We start from the raw sequence: 8,863 nt of genomic DNA, 5'->3' as shown, positions 1-8,863 counted from the left end.
TTCAGCAGGGTGACAGAATCATGCCGCTGGGACTGAAAGAGTTAACGATGTTAGCTGGGGGCTATGTTTCAGTCGCTGTACTTTGTGCTGTGCTGGAGTTAAATGCTGTTGAAACTAAGTTAAGGGCAGTGCTGAATATCAGTATATCCACTGAGCCAAGGAGATCCATTTATTTTTAATTGAATTAAATTGCTCACAAAATGAAAGTAGCATACTTTCATTAATATTTAATTACTTACAGTGTTAAACAATGATCACAAAGAAAACTTTGCTGGTGTCTTTTCCATCTCTGCCTTTTTCTATTACTTTGTTGAATGAGATGGTCCTGTTGGCCTTCCTGTGATTTGAATGTTGAAGGCTGGTAAGGCTGAGTGCTACTGAGGTTTTCAGCGTGATGGGGAACAAACTTGAGCTTTGGTGCTGGAGCTGCTGTGGAACTACAAGCAAGGAAGGGAGAGTGGGAGATTTGCAGCCAGACCAGAGAGAATGGCTCTTTCTTCAGGAAAAATGGGGCTCACCTTAGCGCTAGCCTGGAAGTCATTCATAGAAACATCAGTGTCTCAGCTGCAGCAAGCAAATGCTGCCATGGCTATTGCCACTGCTCCTTATTATTTCAGTGAGGTCTTTGGTTGGTGGGGGTAAATGAAAAGGATGTGGGATTTTTCCTTTCAATTCAAAACCAAAATTTAAGCATAATTTTGAAATCTGTGAAATTAAAACCAGGCTCTGCTTGTGCATTGCCAAGGAACTAAGTTGCTGAGGGATTCAGTTATGCCTAAAATTGGCTTTGCAACTCTAATCTCATACCATGAATGTAGCCCATAATTTTCCTGAGTGAGGTGCACTAGATGTATATATATATTCTTCCACCTACATGTACTAAGCCCAGCAGAGTACTTATGCAAAAAGCTGAGGTATTGCGATCACAGCCGAAATCACTATGGATGGTGTAGACTTGGCCAAATTAGGAAACTCCTCCATATGTTTCCTGTCTCACACAGCAAGCAAATAGGAAAAAAATACTATAGGCATTGAAGGTTCACAACGTTTGTTTTTGTGTTTAATGTTCTTTTTAACATGATCTAGTTCAGACAGAAATGAACCTAGTCCCACAACCCAAGAGACTAGAGCTCCAGAGGTATGACTGGTCCAGTTGCTTGTAGTGGAGCTGGGCTGGCTTATCTCAGTTTGGCTTTTGGAAGTATTGGGTGGATTGCACTAAAGCCATAACTTCTGAAATTAGGTATATATTTTATATGCTACTTTCAATCAAGACCAACCCTTCTATATATACAGCATATCCTTTTACCATTCATAGAAAAGGTAATGCTATTAAACCAGAGCAATTAACTACAGAGAGCAACTTCTAAGTGAAGACAATATGGTATTTTCTCCTCAAACACTGTCTGTAGCTTGCACGTTGATAAAGAAATTGCGCAGCTCCTCATTGCCATGCTGAATATGTCTGCTTGAATCAGAAAGCACTTATTACAGTAGGAAATGCCAGACCTGCCATTTCAATACCATATGCAGACTGTGAATGTGGGCAGCACATGTCTTTTGTTAAGGTTTTGGTCCATCTTCATTCAGACCCCATTTTCAGGTAGCTCCAGGTGCTCAGATCTTTCTGAGGTGTAAGCTTTTGCTGTCTCGGAGGAAGGAAATGGTAATTCCTTGGGGCTCCCATTGGAAAATGAAGAAATCATAAAGAGAAGGAAAAATGTCAATAAGACACTTCAAGCAGCACATTTCCAGGCAATCACGCTACTTTTAGCATGTTAAAGTCAGTTGGCCTTTGGACAAATGCCTCGTCATAACACTACCGGAGGTGTGTGATAATCGCCAAGAAATGCTCTACCTGTCATGTCTTATTGCTTAAATATTTATGCTTATGACATTTGATTCTTACACTCTATATGTCATCAGAATGTTTCACTCACAGTAGATATGTCATCACCCACCAGGAACAGCTGACACTAAGGATTAGAACACTTTCAAATTAAAAATCCCTAAACAAAGAAATGACATGCTAGTAATTGTCTAGGGTAGTATAAATCAAATATATGATGATATGAACTAATAGATTTATTACATTAAGCTGACCCAGCCATTTAATTTGATGATTCCTGTGCCTCGCTTAACTCTGTGAGGAAAGCAGAGAAAGAATAGGACTTGTATTAATGGTACTTCTTATTTTGATGAAGGTCACGGTGTATTTCCTCTCAGTACCACCCTGTGGAGTCAATAAGGAAGAGTACGTGTTCTGTGGCAGAAATTGCTAGAGAGAACCAAGTGTGCAAAATGTTCCTGTCTCAAAGGATCATTTAAAAATGTTCCCATTGCTTCCAGTACAACGTTGGGTGACCCCCCATAGGAGATCAGCTTCTAATAGACAACAGATTTCCAGCTAATTCATACAGGGCAAAACCTAACTTCTCAGGTAGAGGAGCTGGTGCTCCTGCCCCTAGCCCACCTTTCCCTGCTCCGGGCCACGCGGAGGAGATGCCCACCCTCCTGGCCTCCAGCTGTGCCCTGGGCAGCAATCCTGCCTCCAGGTGATGTCTAGAAACCCTCAGCTGGGCAGAGATGCAGCAGAGGTGCTCAGCTTTTGGCAGCACTCTAGCAGCTGCTCATGGTCTCTGCTGAGGCAGCGATGGTGGGATGGGCACAGCCATTCCACAATTTAGGTATGGATCCATGGGCTGCCAGCTGGATCACCCTAGCGCCAGATGTTTTTAATTGGATTAAAAACTTGTAATGCTGATATTTTCCAATAAGCCACTGTATATGAATGCTGTTGCCCTTCACTGAACAGAGTCAAAGCTGGTCAGTTATGTGTTTGAAGGCATCAGGAGACTCTCTTTAGACCAAGTGTCCATGAAAAGTAAGGTCTCACCTGTCTCATTAGTGTCACCAGGGTGTGCCCTGTAATCACAACTAATTCCCTGATTGCACCCAGACGTATTTGTTTAGGGTCTTTTTCTCTCTAGCACCCATCAGTATTGAATCAACATAATGATGTGGACATAAGCAGGACAAAAGTGTAAGCTCGTGCTACATGCGGAAACACAAATTGAAACATATACATGAATGAGATGGAGCAAAGTGGCATCATTTCCATCTTAACTATACTCCACCCCCATTTCTAGTCCAGTTAAAAATTATTAATCAAAACATTAATTGCTACTGAAAGATAAAAACAAATAGGCCTAATATTTTGCTGCTTGAAGAATGTTATCAGTTAATGGCTATAGACCCATTTCTAGCATTCTTCAAGCAAAATTCCCCTCTCAGATCTGTGTGGTGGAACTTGGCCTGAGACAATGTGCTCTGACTATGTATGTATAATGCCCTTTGATATTAACGGGGGAATCCAGAACATTGGATTTGCTCTATGGCCCTAAGTGAAGGATTCTTCCTTTTGTGTCAGAGTAGCATGTATCAGCGCTTTCACTCATGGATTCTGTACATCTCCCTCAAACCAGCCCAAATAAAGCAAGCACCATGTGATCTGTCCTGGCACTGGCTCAGCGGGGTTGCATTGAACAGCTATATATATCTGGCACAACGTGGCTTACACACTGCGTGTGGATTTGAACATACTACACAGCTCACCCAGAGTGGCCCTGCACACCCACAAAAGATGGTCAGTTGTCCACAGCCACTAGCGACAGCGGGAGCAAGCACCTTCCATATCTGCCGCTGTGCACATGTCGCTCCTGCTTATAAAGTTATCAAATGTTGTGCCCTTCTCTTTAATAAAGGGGTTATCTGAGGGGAGGGAGGGGACGTTGTTTTGGCTGGAATTTCACAAGGCACAGGTGGTACAACCAGCTGCAAGATCTTTAGTTCTTGTTGGCTGTACACCAGCTCTTGGTCTTTTCATAGTTCTTTCACTGGTAGTGAAGGAGGAGGAGTGGCAGGAAGGGACAGTGGGCCCTTGATGATGTTGTTCAGCATCAGCAGCTGTCTCAGGTTGGCATTAGGCTCTGGACAAGAGCAGAAATGGTAATGCAGCAAAATGTTTATTGAAAAGAATCCACGCAAAAGTCTGCCCCATCTCTGAATTTTCCTGTGCAAACCCATCTTTTGCTTTGTAAGCTGCCTGGGGTTGTACACAAACAAAAGATATCTCTCCATAGAAAAGGATAGATTCTTCCACCATTGCTTCCCGAGTGCTATTGAAATGGACAACAGCACCCAAGCATACGCCTCTAATTAACCAGTTATTTCTGAGGCTGCTGTGAGTGGCAATGACTTGAGATAAGGAGCCAGATCTCAGGCTTACACAAAATGGCACGTTCCTGAGAGAAAAGAGGCAAAACCCAAATAATGTCAGGATGTGGAATTAGAGAGTAAGAAAACTTTCACAAGCAGGGAAAACAGTTTGGGGAGAAAAAGAATCTGGGCGAGAACTAGGAGGAAGCTGGCAGTTGCTTCTGCAGAAAGCTGGGGGTTTCCTGAATGGTACAAGACTTTTATGGTGAGATGAGACTAAAAACTTGAATGTAAACAACACCGGGACTATATTTTTCAGACTGCAATATTCTACCCTATTTCATCTCTCAAATGCCTGTGGAGATCACAAGAACTTGACTTTGATGGCAGAATACCCTGAGAAGTTGTTTGTGTTGGAAGCCCTGTTTGATTTCTTACTCTGTTACTGTGTACAAGTGTATGCTCTCAGAGGGCTCCTTGGAAAAGTTCCTTTGAACTTCCATAACACTTTTTGACCATAGAAGTATGAATTGTAAGGGACCTCTGGAGGTCATCTAGTTCAGCCTCCTGCTCAGTGCACAGCTAACTGGTCAGATAATGTCACCTCTGTTATTTTTCTCAGCGAGTCTTGAAATCCTCCATAGATTTCATATGGACATAGATATCAGCTGTTGGGTAACCCATGCCTGCGCTACACCTCTAGTGAGTAAATTTTCTCTAATGTCTATTCTGAATCTCCTGAGCCGCAGCTCACAGTTATTGCTCCTGGTTTTACTGCCTGCCATTACCAAGAAGAGCAGCTCCATTGTCTTTGTGACTGCCCTTCAAATATTGACTAGAGACCTCCCTTCCCAGACTCCTCTTCAGCTTCTTAAACAAGTCCAGTTGCTTCAGTCTTTCCTCAACATTCATGTGCTTTAGCCCTAATGCTCTTGGTAGCCTTCTGCTGGCATGTCTCCTGTTTCTCAACATCCTCTTTGACTTGCAGGGTTTCAAAACTACAGGTAGTATTCCAGATGGAGCTGAATAGAGGGGAATGAAAACTTCCCTTGGTCTGCTGGTTGTGCTCCTCTTAACATAGCCCGGTACAGGCTTTGCTTTATTCTCTCTTGGAAAGGGCTAACCCCTAACTGAACGATGCTTTGACTGGTGATATGTGTCCTTACTGTCATGGCCACACTGGAGAGACCACCAGCTGCAAGACACAGAACTAACAAAGAACAGATCTGGGGAAGGCAGTTTGGGATATCTCAGTCCGATTTTCTGAGGTGAGGGTGGTGCTTGGGCAAGTTGTATAGAGAGCAAGCAAAATGTGAGTGTCTGCTAACAAAGTGAAACATGCCCATGTCACCTAGACACTTCAGAAAATGCCCCAGATTCGCCTCAGTCAGCTTTCTTTTTTTCTCCTCTCGTGTGAATAGTGTATTGTAGAAAGCAGTATAAGAGCATTTATTCAAATCCAGCAAAAATCAAGCTCTTCTTTCTCCGCTAAACCAGGTTTAGATTTGTACCCTGCAAACTGATACAAAAAGCCTTGCTTCTCAACACAAAAAAAGCCCATCTCTGGGAATATTTAATATACAGAACGTGTGAATGAAAAGAGGGGATGTAACATTTGTGAGATCCAGAAGCTTGTGACAGCCACTCGGAGAACGAAACACATGTATTATGACAAAATCACAAACTGCTGGCTTGGCAGATTCCCTGGGAACAGGCGGGGAAGGTGATAGCTGCTCGAAAGTCAGAGAAAGGATCAATATTGAATAAATCAAAACAAATATGTGATAGGTTCTGAGAATGATATAAAAATTAAATACCAGGGAATCTGAGGCATAAGAATATCCAATTACTGGGCTAGTGCTACAGTCACTGTCATACTGAGAAAAGGGGGAGGGCAGAATGAAATTACCAAAGGGGTAATAGCTGGTAGTAAGTCTCAACGTTTACACAGACAGCCTGTCTCAATATACTTAGCACAGGAAGATACTTACTACTGCTCACATTTTATGGGTGGAGAAGTTGAGGCATCGACCACAGGTCTCTCACTCCTCCTGGTCCTCCACTGGAGCTTACTGCCTTTCCCCCATTCCCTCTGCTATCCCTGCCTCACCCAGCATTTCACTCGTGCTTGATTAGAGCCTGGATTAGAGTTTGTTGGTGGTGTTGCAGTGCCAAGGAAAGCAAATGGCCACTTAGTCATAGAGGGACCAGCTTCTTTGTGAAGAGAATGTTCAAACCTAACGGAATGCAAGAGGAGTAAGGCCTCTGATACTGGTGGAAAATTGGGATTTTCCTGCTTAGCAGCACTTTTCATTTAAGAAAACACCTCATTACTGTGCATTTTTCTCCCAAATCTGCTTGCTTGCATTAATTTTTTGTGTTCTCAGGTGTTTTCCTTGTCTTCTAAATTTTGATACCCTTTCACTTTAAATTAAAGTGGATGGGAGGAGTCATTACCACAAGCTTTCCTGTATGGGCTTTGTGCTGGCTATCCACATGGAGGGAATTTCACCATAGGAAGTTTTCCACCGGGCACAGGCTAAGCTTCCAGGGATGAATTTCCTGGAGCAAACAGTCTCTTCTTTCCTTGTTCTGAAGTCAGTTCAGAACACTGAAGGCAATACCTGTGGCAATATTTGTTAGCATTTCTTATTTGTCTCATAACTGCGATTAGCGAGCTAGCTGCCGTATAACCATAGATAAAGAGAGCATTGCTGCTCCAGGGAGTCTCAAATTGCAACCCCGTACCTACATCTCCTGTCACCTTTCAATACTGCAACTTATTTACATGAGAAATGTGTGATGATAAGACTGAGATTTTAGAAAATATTATCTGTAATAAAGAAATTAATCCCTTATCTTTCCAAATCTTCTTCACTGACATTTTTCTTCTTCTTCATTTTTTGTCTCAGAAACAAGACATTCTGAGTGGTATACGTTGATTTATGTTCCTTTAAAACAAGAAATATCAGCCAACCTAGCAGAATGTATGGATTTTCTTTATCCTTAACTGAGCACATAATATGTTAGCAAGATGAACATATACCATCCCCAACCTACTGAATTTCACTCGTATTTTTCAAATAGCTTTACCTCGCTCTTTCTGTAGTTCATTAAAATAACATCTTGCCCTAGTTTATTTGTAAGGCTATCCATGCTATCATATTACTGCAAATTCTACAGATAAAGATGAGGAGAAAGTGAAGGAATTGAAGGAATGGATTCAAGAATAATGTTTATGAAGCACACTGAGATAGCTTTCGATGGAAGATGCTGTAAAAGTGCAAAGCTCTATTATTATTATTATTTATTATAGGTGGTTACCAGACAGATCTGTGACTGGATGAATTAAACTCAAATAAAATCAAGGACTGATTTCAGCTATTCCTTACTTAATCCTATAAGCAGTCAATTGATATCTTAATATATATTGCTGCTGCTCCTGGCCAGGAAGTCATGGGAGGAGATAAGATATTATTGGTTTTATCTACTGTGTCTCTTACATAGAGGACAAATCCAGTTTCTCTTTTATGTGGAAAAATCTTTACTGGGGTAAAGTTGGGGTCCTCTGATCTCAAAGCTTGAATTTTGTGTTGGAATGCATCGATATGCAGAAATCTGGGGCTCGGATATAGAAAAAAAATAGCATTCTAGCCTGATTCTAAGTAGGCAGGGAATTGCCCTTTGTTTTCAAGTGGAATCTACCGAAGTATTTTCCCAGGTGGGGAAAACAGTGTGTGACTAATACGGACCTTTTTTTCTGTGCTAAAGTGGTGTATGGGGTAGCTCCAATTGTTGCAGATCTTGGAGGCAGATACATGAGCAATGGCTTATAAAATTAACCTGCTGCTACTATAAGCAGACTGAAACCTCAGTTGATATAAATTGATATAACTCTACTAATGTCACAGTCTCTTCTGCTGATCTTAGGCTCTCAGTCCAGAGCACCAAAAATAGCACAAGCTGTACCCCAACACCCCCAACAGTAGCAAGGTAAACCCCACAACTGACAGCACTGCAAGTCACATCAGCTGAGGGGCTGATTTAAAAGTACTACAAGACATGCGGATATCTGCTAAGTGATATGAACATTTCTCTAATTTGTCTTTCTCCAGGCAGCCAGAGTGCAATATCACCACTTTTTATCCTCTCTAGTTTAGAGCTGGTAACAGCTGTTCACCCAGGGGCTCCCCATTTCTTTACTTTCAGAAAACCCCCCAGATTTGTAAACATCTAGAAGTGCACTGCTCCTCAATGCAACCCTTTGACCTTAGGCCTATTTCTCCACTTACTCTTACAATATACTATTGCACTACACTGGTGTAAATCTGCTTTTAGTCTGCATTTACATGCCTGTGCCGCTCAGGGATGGGGCTACATCCTCGGAGGAAAGCAGCTGAGAGCATCTCGGTGCAGCCTTCTGCAGTAAACAAAACCAAGCGGTTGTTAAATAGTAAAAGACTCAATCAATAAGGGGAGAGCAATGCTTCAGCATTGTTTTTTTTTAAGTTTAAATGAGGAATTTTAGTTCATTAAAAATGAAAGGAAAGACAAATAAAACAGAAAAAGTCTTGCCAATTTAGCAAGTGTTCCTCACCTGCATGGCCCCAACTGCCTGTCCGTGGAGAAGAGCAGCCCTTCATGC

Source organism: Egretta garzetta, unplaced genomic scaffold (assembly GCF_000687185.1).
Source record: "Egretta garzetta isolate BGI_Z169 unplaced genomic scaffold, ASM68718v1 scaffold319, whole genome shotgun sequence".
Lineage (NCBI taxonomy): Eukaryota > Metazoa > Chordata > Aves > Pelecaniformes > Ardeidae > Egretta > Egretta garzetta.
Note: the sequence above shows the minus strand (reverse complement) of the source record.